The sequence below is a fragment of the Salmo salar genome, chromosome 14 (assembly GCF_965601325.2).
Source record: "Salmo salar chromosome 14, fSalSal1, whole genome shotgun sequence".
Lineage (NCBI taxonomy): Eukaryota > Metazoa > Chordata > Actinopteri > Salmoniformes > Salmonidae > Salmo > Salmo salar.
Genome location: NC_138304.1, coordinates 32,262,217 through 32,273,771, shown reverse-complemented (window position 1 = coordinate 32,273,771; position 11,555 = coordinate 32,262,217).

Sequence of the window (11,555 nt, the reverse complement as noted above, 5' to 3'; positions counted from 1 at the left end):
GGGACGGGATATTGGACATTTTATCAAAGTTTACTGGAGGATAATTTATTTTTTATCTCAAGACAAAATCATTTAGAACTGAATTTTTCCAGTGCAATAAAGGTTCAGCAAATCCCCTTATTGTTTGGAATACCTTTAAATGTACCTTCAGAGTTCGTTCAATTCAATATTCATCAATAATAAAAAGCAGTTTCTGTCTAAAGAGACAAGACTAACACGGGAAATACATTAACTAATAGTACAGGTAGATTGCAATAAAAATGATACTACAGGGATACAAAATAAGTTAGAGGAAAAACAAAAAGAACTGGAGGAACTTCTTCAATAGCGATCTAATGTAATCTATTACAGAAATAAAGCAAACTGGATGGAATATGGAGAAAAATGCACCAAATTCTTCCTGAATCTCCAACACAGGAACGCTACCAAAAATAATTTGTAGAAATAATTTGTCATCTATGATTCTCCAAATTATATTTTAAAAGAGTAAGATAAATATTTTCCTTCTCATCTTCACCGTCTGAGTGACGATTACTGTAATTAATTATTTCTAAATAATAAAAAATAGGAAAATTAACAAATGTACAAATGATCAGTTCGAAGGACAAATTACAGAGGAAGAACTTTCTGAGGCTATTATATACTTTTATATACTTTTTTATAAGCTCCATTGTTAGATTGTTTTAACTACTCCTATAGAAATGGTAGTCTGTCAGGTACTCAGCAGGAAGGTCTGATTTCTCTATTATTAAAACAAGACCCAGATGGCAAATATAAAGACCCGGTCTAAAAAACTGGAGGCCCCTTACACTTCAATGTTGTGATGCAAAAATACTAGCGAAATGCATAGCACTCAGAATTAAACGTTTTTTACCAGGTATTGTTCATCCTGATCAGACAGGTTTTTTACATGGATGATAACATTGGAGATAATATATGACAACTACTAAAAATAATAGAACATGAAACATCTAAGAAGCCAGGCCTGGTATTTATAGCGGATTTTGAAAATACCTTTGATAAAGTAAGACTGGATTTTATTTATAAATGCCTGGATTTTTTCAATTTTGTAAAATGGGTAAAAGTCATGTATAGCAACCCCAGGTTTAAAATAGTAAATAGCGGCTATTTCTCTGAGAGTTTTGAATTGTCAAGAGGAGTTAAAGAAGGATGTCTGCTGTCACCATAAATATTCGTTATGGCCATCGAAATGCTAGCTATTAAAATCAAATCCAATAACAACATTAGAGGATTAGAAATCCAAGGCTTAATAACAAAGGTGTCCATGTGTGCCGATGACTCAAGTTTTATGTTAAGTCCGCAAGCTAGATCCCTGCAATGTCTCATTGAAGATCTAAATAACTTTTCTGTACTCTCTGGACTAAAACCTAATTATGATAAGTGACAATATTACATTTTGGATCTTTCAAAAATACTTTTACATTACCCTGCAGTTTACCTATAAAATGGGCATACTTGGTATTCATATCACAATATATATAAATGAGCACTCCACAATGAATTTTAATTGAAAACTTAAAAAATATACAAGATCCTGCAACCATGGAGAGGTAAATACCTGTCTATTTATGGAAATATTGGCCTGATTAACTCCTTAGTCATATCTCAGTTTACTTACTTATGGCGTTGCCTACTTCTGATGATTCATTTTTCAAATCATATGAGCAAAAAGATTTAGCTTTATCTGGGATGCTAAACCAGACAAAATAAAGCATGCCTATCTATATAATGAATAGGTTGGGTTGAGATGATTAAATATAAAAGCACTGAACCTCTATGTCACATTCGTCGTAGGAAGGAGACCAAAGCGCAGCGTGGATATCGTTCCACATCTTTTATTTTAATGTGAAACTTTGCAAAACAAACAATAAACTACAAACGAAACACAAACCGTGACGAAAGAGGTGCAACATGCACTAACTCAAAATAATCTCCCACAAACATAGGTGGGAAAAACAACTACTTAAATATGATCCCCAATTAGAGACAACGATGACCAGCTGCCTCTAATTGGGGATCATACAAAAATCCCAACATAGAAAAAATAAACTAGAACCAAAACAACATAGAACTAAATAAACTAGATAAACAACCCCCAGTCATGCCCTGACCTACTCTACCATAGAAAATAAGAGCTCTCTATGGTCAGGACGTGACACTCTAAAAGCTTTGCTTATCCAAAGGTTTTACTTGAACCCTAAATGCTTCTCAAGTAGATTACTAAGAAAAACTCATCCATTGTTTAAAAATTGCCTTTTTGCCTTTGTGTAGATTGCCATGTCTCATTTTCGATTAATAGAAAAATATTTTATTTCAAAGTATTGTACAGAATTGTTGCCACCAACAAAATGTTGAATATTTGGCGTGTACATTCATTGCTGCTCTGCAGACTTTGATACAGGATACAGAATCAATAGACCATTTATTTTTGTACTGCCCTCAGGTAGCCTGTCTCTGGTCTCAGGCTCAGGAATGGCTGAAAATGCAGAACATTGATCTAAAATTGACCCTATAAATAGTTTTGTTGGGAGATCTGGAGAGACCTGGTCAGTCAATGACTAATGTATTAATACTCTTAGTAAAAGTATTTATCTTCAACTCGCAATCTGTGTAGTATTTTCGATTAGATAGATTCAAATTGTATGTTAAACATCACAGCATAGTTGAAAGATACTGTTGAAGTCGGAAGTTTACATACACCTTAGCCAAGTAGATTTAAACTCAGTTTTCCACAATTCCTGACATTTAATCCAAGTAAAAAATCCCTATTTTAGGTCAGTTAGGATCACCACTTTATTTTAAGAATGTGAAATATCTGGAAAAATAGCAGAGAGAATGATTTATTTCAGCTTTTATTTATTTCAGCACATTCCCAGTGGGTCAGAAGTTTACATACATTCAATTAGTATTTGGTAGCATTGCCTTTAAATTGTTTAACTTGGGTGAAATGTTTCGGGGGTAGCCTTCCACAAGCTTCCACAATAAGTTGGGTGAATTTTGGCTCATTCCTCCTGACAGAGCTGGTGTAACTGAGTCAGGTTTGTAGACCTCCTTGCTCACACACACTTTTTCAGTTCTGCCCACAAATTGTCTATAGGATTCAGGTCAGGGCTTTGTGATGGCCACTCCAATACCTTGACTTTGTTGTCCTTAAGCCATTTTGCCACAACTTTGGAAGTATGCTTGAGGTCATTGTTCATTTGGAAGACCCATTTGCGACCAAGCTTTAACTTCCTGACTGATGTCTTGAGATGTTGCTTCAATATATCCACATAATTTTCCTGCCTCATGACGCCATCTATTTTGTGAAGTGCACCAGTCCCTCCTGCAGCAATGCACCCCCACAACAGGATGCTGCCACACCCGTTCTTCACGGTTGGGATGGTGTTCTTCGGCTTGCAAGCCTCCCCCTTTTCCTTCAAACATAATGATGGTCATTATGGCCAAACAGTTCTATTTTTGTTTCATCAGACCAGAGGACATTTCTCCAAAAAGTACGATCTTTGTCCCCATGTGCAGTTGCAAACCGTAGTCTGGCTTTTTTATGGCGGTTTTGGAGCAATGGCTTCTTCCTTGCTGAGCGGCCTTTCAGGTTATGTTGATATAGGACTCGTTTTAATGTGGACATACAGTGGGGGAAAAAAGTATTTGATACTCTGCTGATTTTGTACGTTTGCCCACTGACAAAGAAATGATCAGTCTATAATTTCAATGGTAGGTTTATTTGAACAGTGAGAGACAGAGTAACAACAAAAAAATCCAGAAAAACATGTCAAAAATGTTATAAAATGATTTGCATTTTAATGAGGGAAATAAGTATTTGACCCCTCTGCAAAACATGACATAGTACCTGGTGGCAAAACCCTTGTTGGCAATCACAGAGGTCAGATGTTTCTTGTAGGTGGCCACCAGGTTTGCACACATCTCAGGAGAGATTTTGTCCCACTCGTCTTTGCAGATCTTCTCCAAGTCATTAAGGTTTTGCGGCTGACGTTTGGCAACTCGAACCTTCAGCTCCCTCCACATATTTTCTATGGGATTAAGGTCTGGAGACTGGCTAGGCCACTCCAGGACCTTAATGTGCTTCTTCTTGAGCCACTCCTTTGTTGCCTTGGCCGTGTGTTTTGGGTCATTGTCATGCTGGAATACCCATCCACGACCCATTTTCAATGCCCTGGCTGAGGGAAGGATGTTCTCACCCAAGATTTGACGGCACATGGCCCCATCCATCGTCCCTTTGATTGCGGTGAAGTTGTCCTGTCCCCTTAGCAGAAAAAGACCCCCAAAGCATAATGTTTCCACCTCCATGTTTGATGGTGGAGATGGTGTTCTTGGGGTCATAGGCAGCATTCCTCCTCCCCAAACACGGCGAGTTGAGTTGATGCCAAAAAGCTCCATTTTGGTCTCATCTGACCACAACACTTTCACCAGTTGTCCTCTGAATCATTCAGATGTTCATTAGCAAACTTCAGACGGGCATGTATATGTATTCTTGAGCAGGGGTACCTTGCGGGCGCTGCAGGATTTCAGTCCTTCACGGTGTAGTGTGTTACCAATTATTTTCTTGGTGACTATGGTCCCAGCTGCCTTGAGATCATTGACAAGATCCTCCTGTGTAGTTCTGGGCTGATTCCTCATCGTTCTCATGATCATTGCAACACCACGAGGTGAGATCTTGCATGGAGCCCCAGGCCGAGGGATATTGACAGTTCTTTTGTGTTTCTTCCATTTGCGAATAATCACACCAAATGTTGTCACCTTCTCACCAAGCTGCCTGGCGATGGTCTTGTAGCACATTCCAGCCTTGTGTAGGTCTACAATCTTGTCCTTGACATCCTTGGAGAGTTCTTTGGTCTTGGCCATGGTGGAGAGTTTGGAATCTGATTGATTGATTGCTTCTGTGGACAGGTGACTTTTTTACAGGTAACAAGCTGCTGTTAGGAGCACTCCCTTTAAGAGTGTGCTCCTAATCTCAGCTCGTTACCTGTATAAAAGACACCTGGGAGCCAGAAATCTTTCTGATTGAGAGGGGGTCAAATACTTATTTCCCTCATTAAAATGCAAATCAATTTATTACATTTTTGACATGCGTTTTTCTGGATATTTTTGTTGTTATTCTGTCTCTCACTGTTCAAATAAACCTACCATTAAAATGATAGACTGATCCTTTCTTTATCAGTGGGCAAATGTACAAAATCATCAGGGATCAAATACTTTTTTCACTCACTGTAGAGACATTTACATTTTAGTCATTTAGCAGACGCTCTTATCCAGAGCGACTTACTGTAGTGAATGCATACATTTCATTAAAAAAAAAATCCGTACTGGTCCCCCGTGCGAATCGAACCCACAACCCTGGCGTTGCAAACACCATGCTCTACCAACTGATACTTTTGTACCTGTTTCCTCCAGCATCTTCACAAGGGGAGATTGATTCTCACTTTTCGCACCAAAGTACGTTAATCTCTAGGAGACAAAACGTGTCTCCTTCCTGAGCGGTATGACGGCTGTGTGGTCCCATGGTGTTTATACTTGCGTTCTATTGTTTGTACAAATGAACGTTGCACCTTCAGGCATTTGGAACTTGCTCCCAAGGATGAACCAGACTTGTGGAGGTCTACAATTTTCTTCTGTAGTCTTGGCTGATTTCTTTTGATTTTCCCATGATGTCAAGCAAAGAGGCACTGAGTTTGAAGGTAGGCCTTGACATCCACAGGTACACCTCCAATTGACTCAAATGATGTCAATTAGCCTATCAGAAGCTTCTAAAGCCATGACATAATTTTCAGTAATTTTCCAAGCTGTTTAAAGGCACAGTCAACTTAGTGTAAGTAAACTTCTGACCCACTGGAATTGTGATACAGTGAATGATACGTGAAATAATCTGTCTGTAAACAATTGTTGGAAAAATTACTTGTGTCATGCACAAAGTAGATCTCCTAACCGACTTGCCAAAAGTATAGTTTGTTAACAACAGATTTCTTGAGTGGATGAATAACGAGTTTTAATGACTCCAACCTAAGTGCATGTAAACTTCCGACTTTAACTGTATGGTGCGTAGAAATTCGAAGAGGGTGGCCAGCAGAGATAGGTGGGATGGGCTGAGGGAAGCTAAGGGTTTGGATGTGGAATTGGAGACAAGTGGGAGTGAAGTTGCTGGGCGGGGGATAAAATTACAGTCAAAGATAAAAGTAAAAAAATAAAGTCACAATAAAAAAAAACAAGAAGTACGTTTGAAGGACACTGAGGGGCAGTGTTTTTACAGCTAATACCTGTTTGCCTGAGGCTGATGCCGTGCAGTTGTTTGTACACATGCATATACGCACACTCTCATTCAAATGCACACATGTGCACATACACGGACACACACACACATACACACATGTAAATAGTGCCATATATGCACTCAAACATATTCAGTTGGCCTTGCTGTTATGATTTCTGTTGTCCTTGATGTCTTTTTTTTTGTTGCATTTTTGTTGCATTTGTTGCATTTGTTGTTTTCAGTTTTTTCCTTTGTCTTTGTCTTTTTTCTCTTTTGTTCATTTTGTTACTTGTTGGTGCATTGGGGGACGGCGGCGTCTCGGATGGTTAATGGGCAGCTCTTGGGGAACTGTGGGGGGTTCTTGTAGGGCTGGTGGCCTGGTGGTTGGGATTGTGGGCCGGTGGCTGATAGATCGCTGGTTCGGGTCCTCATTTTTGACCTTGTGGCAGATCTGTCGGCGTGCCCTTGAGCAGGACATTGACCCTGGTTGCTTCTGTGGGTCGCTCTGGATGGGAGTCTGTTAGATGACTAATGTGATGTAGTTGTTGAGTGGCTTCACTGCAAGTAGATTGTATGTTTAAATATTCAATAATAAAAAATAACAATGACAAGAAACTGCCATGTGGGGAATCGAAAGTGACTCGTTTCAACTAGTTTCATCTTGTTCTTGATACCATGTCTTGTTTTAAGATGTTTTGACTGATTTCATGTCAATGCTAATATGTCTAAAATTCGCTAGCTAGCTAACCAACAACTGGAACGATGTATTTGAGAGACAACAAGTGCTCATTGTGCAAATGTATGTATGTTTTCAATAAAAATTGGCGACGATATATAGTTTACATGTTATCAACATTCTAAGCCAACCCTGTTTGTTTTGCCCCATAGTTGCACACGCGTCGGTTTGGTTGCTAAACAACTGACCCGTCTATTGTTACCCAGAAGTGATTTGACATTGATATAAAAACGGCTGCATTGGGCCTTTAATGAAGCATCTGATGCAATTATGCAAGATTTTTGTTCTGTGTTTCCAAGATTAGGTGCAGTGACAGGCAGAGGGCATCTGTTTATTTTCCCAAGCATTTGAGTCCATCAAGAAACAGTGATGTCTAGCTCTAGACTCATTCTATGGTAAATTCTCAAAAGTACGAGACAATGAGTCAAAACCCTGCGTGCGTCTGCTCTGTTTTTAATAATATTCTATTTTCATCACTGCAAGTGTCTGGGAAAACAAGAGCTTCGAAAATCAAAAATCCACTTTGGGTTACATTAACCTGCCTGCACTGTAGAACACTGTACTTTCTATGGGAAAATCAAGGGAAAATGTTGAGCTGTTACTTTGCTGCAAGCAGCTGAATCATCTGAATAAGAAGACTAGAGAAACCCCATCAGAATGAAGTACAAATGACTGTGGTCCAGGAGAGCCAAGTTTGAGGTTTCATTCAGTGGGGGAGGCCAGAGTCCAGCCAAGCAGCCAGACTGTGTCAGAGGCAGACTGGGCAGTCCAGAATGCAGTACTTACCGGAAATCATGGCAGTTATGATTGAGTTCCTGTTGTTGACAGCTTTTTTCCAGTAGAGCAGGTTTCTGCCAGGATTCTTTTTTTTCTCTGGCAGCAGTTAGAACACAGAGCACAGAGCGACCACTGTGGACGCCGTTTAGTAGTGTGCTGTGGGCCACGAGAGCACTGGGCTTCGCACCAATACTCTCAACCCCAATGTTATATAGTATTCTTTACTGAACAGGGTTCATATCATATTTTGTCTCTAACAGTTCTGTGGTAAATCAGTCTTGTTTGCTGCTAAGGTTCTGTGACATCTGTGAACACGGCATCATTCACATCACAAGTTCCATCACATTCCCTTTTAGTACAAACAGGGGAAACATCTCCCTTTGGCCCCACCAGCTGTACTCTGAGGATCTCTACAGTAGAGCCTACCAGCTGTACTCTGAGGATCTCTACAGTAGAGCCTACCAGCTGTACTCTGAGGATCTCTACAGTAGAGCCTACCAGCTGTACTCTGAGGATCTCTACAGTAGAGCCTACCAGCTGTACTCGTGAGGATCTCTACAGTAGAGCCTACCAGCTGTACTCTGAGGATCTCTACAGTAGAGCCCCACCAGCTGTACTCTGAGGACCTCTACAGTAGAGCCTACCAGCTGTACTCTGAGGATCTCTACAGTAGAGCCTACCAGCTGTACTCTGAGGACCTCTACAGTAGAGCCCCACCAGCTGTACTCTGAGGATCTCTTCAGTAGAGCCCCACCAGCTGTACTCTGAGGGCCTCTACAGTAGAGCCCAACCAGCTGTACTCTGAGGATCTCTACAGTAGAGCCTACCAGCTGTACTCTGAGGAGCTCTACAGTAGAGCCTACCAGCTGTACTCTGAGGATCTCTACAGTAGAGCCTACCAGCTGTACTCGTGAGGATCTCTACAGTAGAGCCTACCAGCTGTACTCTGAGGACCTCTACAGTAGAGCCCCACCAGCTGTACTCTGAGGACCTCTACAGTAGAGCCTACCAGCTGTACTCTGAGGATCTCTACAGTAGAGCCTACCAGCTGTACTCTGAGGATCTCTACAGTAGAGCCTACCAGCTGTACTCTGAGGATCTCTACAGTAGAGCCTACCAGCTGTACACGTGAGGATCTCTACAGTAGAGCCTACCAGCTGTACTCTGAGGACCTCTACAGTAGAGCCCCACCAGCTGTACTCTGAGGACCTCTACAGTAGAGCCCCACCAGCTGTACTCTGAGGACCTCTACAGTAGAGCCCAACCAGCTGTACTCTGAGGACCTCTACAGTAGAGCCCCACCAGCTGTACTCTGAGGATCTCTTCAGTAGAGCCCCACCAGCTGTACTCTGAGGATCCCTGGATCACTACAGTAGAGCCCTCCTGATTGTACCGGATCCTGAAGGCCTTGCAGTACTATATGAGGAGATCTCCCTACGCCCTGCTAGCCCCTGCTGGCCCCTGCTGTGGCTTCTGTTCACAGTGGAGCTGGCCGGCCGCAGAGCCCAGAGGATAGTAAATCATCCAATAGAGATGGAAACATTGCAGTTGGGAGGAGGAAGGCGAACTATGTGGGATGGGAGCGGGGGGTTAGAGGGTGAGAGGTACTCTACTGTAGTAGGCCTATGCTGTTGGCTACTCTCCCAGCCACATACACACACACAGTCCAGCCGGTGCTGGTGCCTGAAATGAAATGTGTGTGTGTGTGTGTGTGTGTGTGTGTGTTTGTGTGTGTGTGTGTGTGTGTGTGTGTGTGTGTGTGTGTGTGTGTGTGTGTGTGTGTGTGTGTGTGTGTGTGTGTGTGTGTGTGTGTGTGTGTGTGTGTGTGTGTGTGTGTGTGTGTGTGTTTGTGTGTGTACGCCAATGGCCTGAAAGTTGTGTTTGTTGTACCGTCTGTTGTAGCTAGCACTAGCTGTTGCCGTCTGGGTATAGTCCTCTGGTCACAGCTGCACAGAAGTGTGTGTGGCCCTCCCTGCCAGAAATAATAATAATAATAAAACAAAGAGGCCCTTCCATAAACTGTACTCCCTCCTCTCCTGAGATGAATTCTGTGGAGAAATTATATTTCAAGTTCTGAAAAAGTTTAGATAAGTAGCAGTTTTTTTCTTCAGAATGTCACTTTCGAAAGCATCTAACATCTTTAGTCCATTTGTTGGGACCCCTGGGGGTTTGTTGGAACCCTGTTGGGACCCCTGGGGGTTTGTTGGGACCCCTGGGGGTTTGAGCTGAAATGCAATGCATCTTATTTTTTGGCCTGTTCAAGCTGGGTGGGAGGAGGCTACATATGCAATGAAAAAAAAATGAGTCTGTTTTTGCCTAGAGACAAGAAGAGTTTCTGTACAGGGCTTCACTCCCCTGACTCAAGCTGCTCTGAGGCTGCTGACTGCCGCCCGGCCCGAGTCAAATATTGTCCCAGTAATGCTATCCCTCCTTACCACCTTCACCTTTCTCCCTTCCCCCATTTCCTCTCCGCCCACTCCCCTCTCCCCTCCCCTCAACACCCTACCAGCCTGATAATGGAACACTATAAACACCATATCTGCTCTCATTATCATCCACAGGCCAGATGGTGCACGCGTTTCTGCTTTTCAGATTAAGTATCTAGACAAACTACCCCATCCTCCCCACCCATATCCTCATCCCCTATCCCCTTCCGAACACCTTCCCGGTCCATTCCAGCGCTGTCTGGCTTCGTGCGGAGGAAGTGGGACAGATACAGTATGGGTAGTACATTACTGGACTCTCAGGTGGGGCCAGCTACAGAGATTGTGTGGTGATTGCAGAGCGGCAGTTGGTGGTTGTTTAACAACATAGGGCTCTGTTCAATTGGTATCGCGGAAGTTCAGTGTTATAGCGTGATTGCAATTTAAAGGCAATGTTCCCTTGTTAGCACAGATGGCGTTCACGGTAAAATGACCCTTCCATTTGTAACGCTTCAGCGATGCAGATTGAATAGAGCCCATAGAGTTGTCATTGTGATGTGGGAGCCACTGTATTATTTGAACTGTATTCTGTCTGTCCAGCCAGACCTGTGGTCTACAGGGGCAGGGTTTCATGGCATAGCAGGGCACAATATACGTTTTTATGACAGTTACAGTAGTCCTCAGTGTAAAGAATATACATCGTCATTTTCTGACACTTGTTAGAGGTGAATGAAATTCTGAAGCTAAATAGCAATTCATCCAATTGATACAATTCAATAGACTTTTAGACTCAACCATACCCATCAGTAGGATCAGTGTCATCATTAGGTCCTATCATGCCTACTGATTTCCCCACCATCCTGGTGCAGCATGAAGCCACCTGTTTCAGCAAACACAGCTATCCATTAAGCCTTAGCCACTGGTGCTGATTGCTTTGCCCCTGACCCCGGGTGCTTGTTGTTTCAGGGCATGTGTGTGTGTGTGTGTGTGTGTGTGTGTGTGTGTGTGTGCGTCTGCACCCCGGGTGCTTGTTGTTTCAGGGCATGGTTGCCAGTGGGGTCCGTGGAGTGGAGGGGAATAATTAGAATTCCATTGAGTTGGGTTGTGGTGAGGGGGGCACACACCACACACACACACACACACACACACACACACACACACACACACACACACACACACACACACACACACACACACACACACACACACTAACAAATTCACAGTCAGTCTGTGTAATGGGATGAGGCCAGGCCAGGCTCTTGACACACCATCGGCTCAGTGCCTGGGTAGAGCCTGGATGTGTTGTTACAGCTGGGGCAGGCAGAGGTGGCGA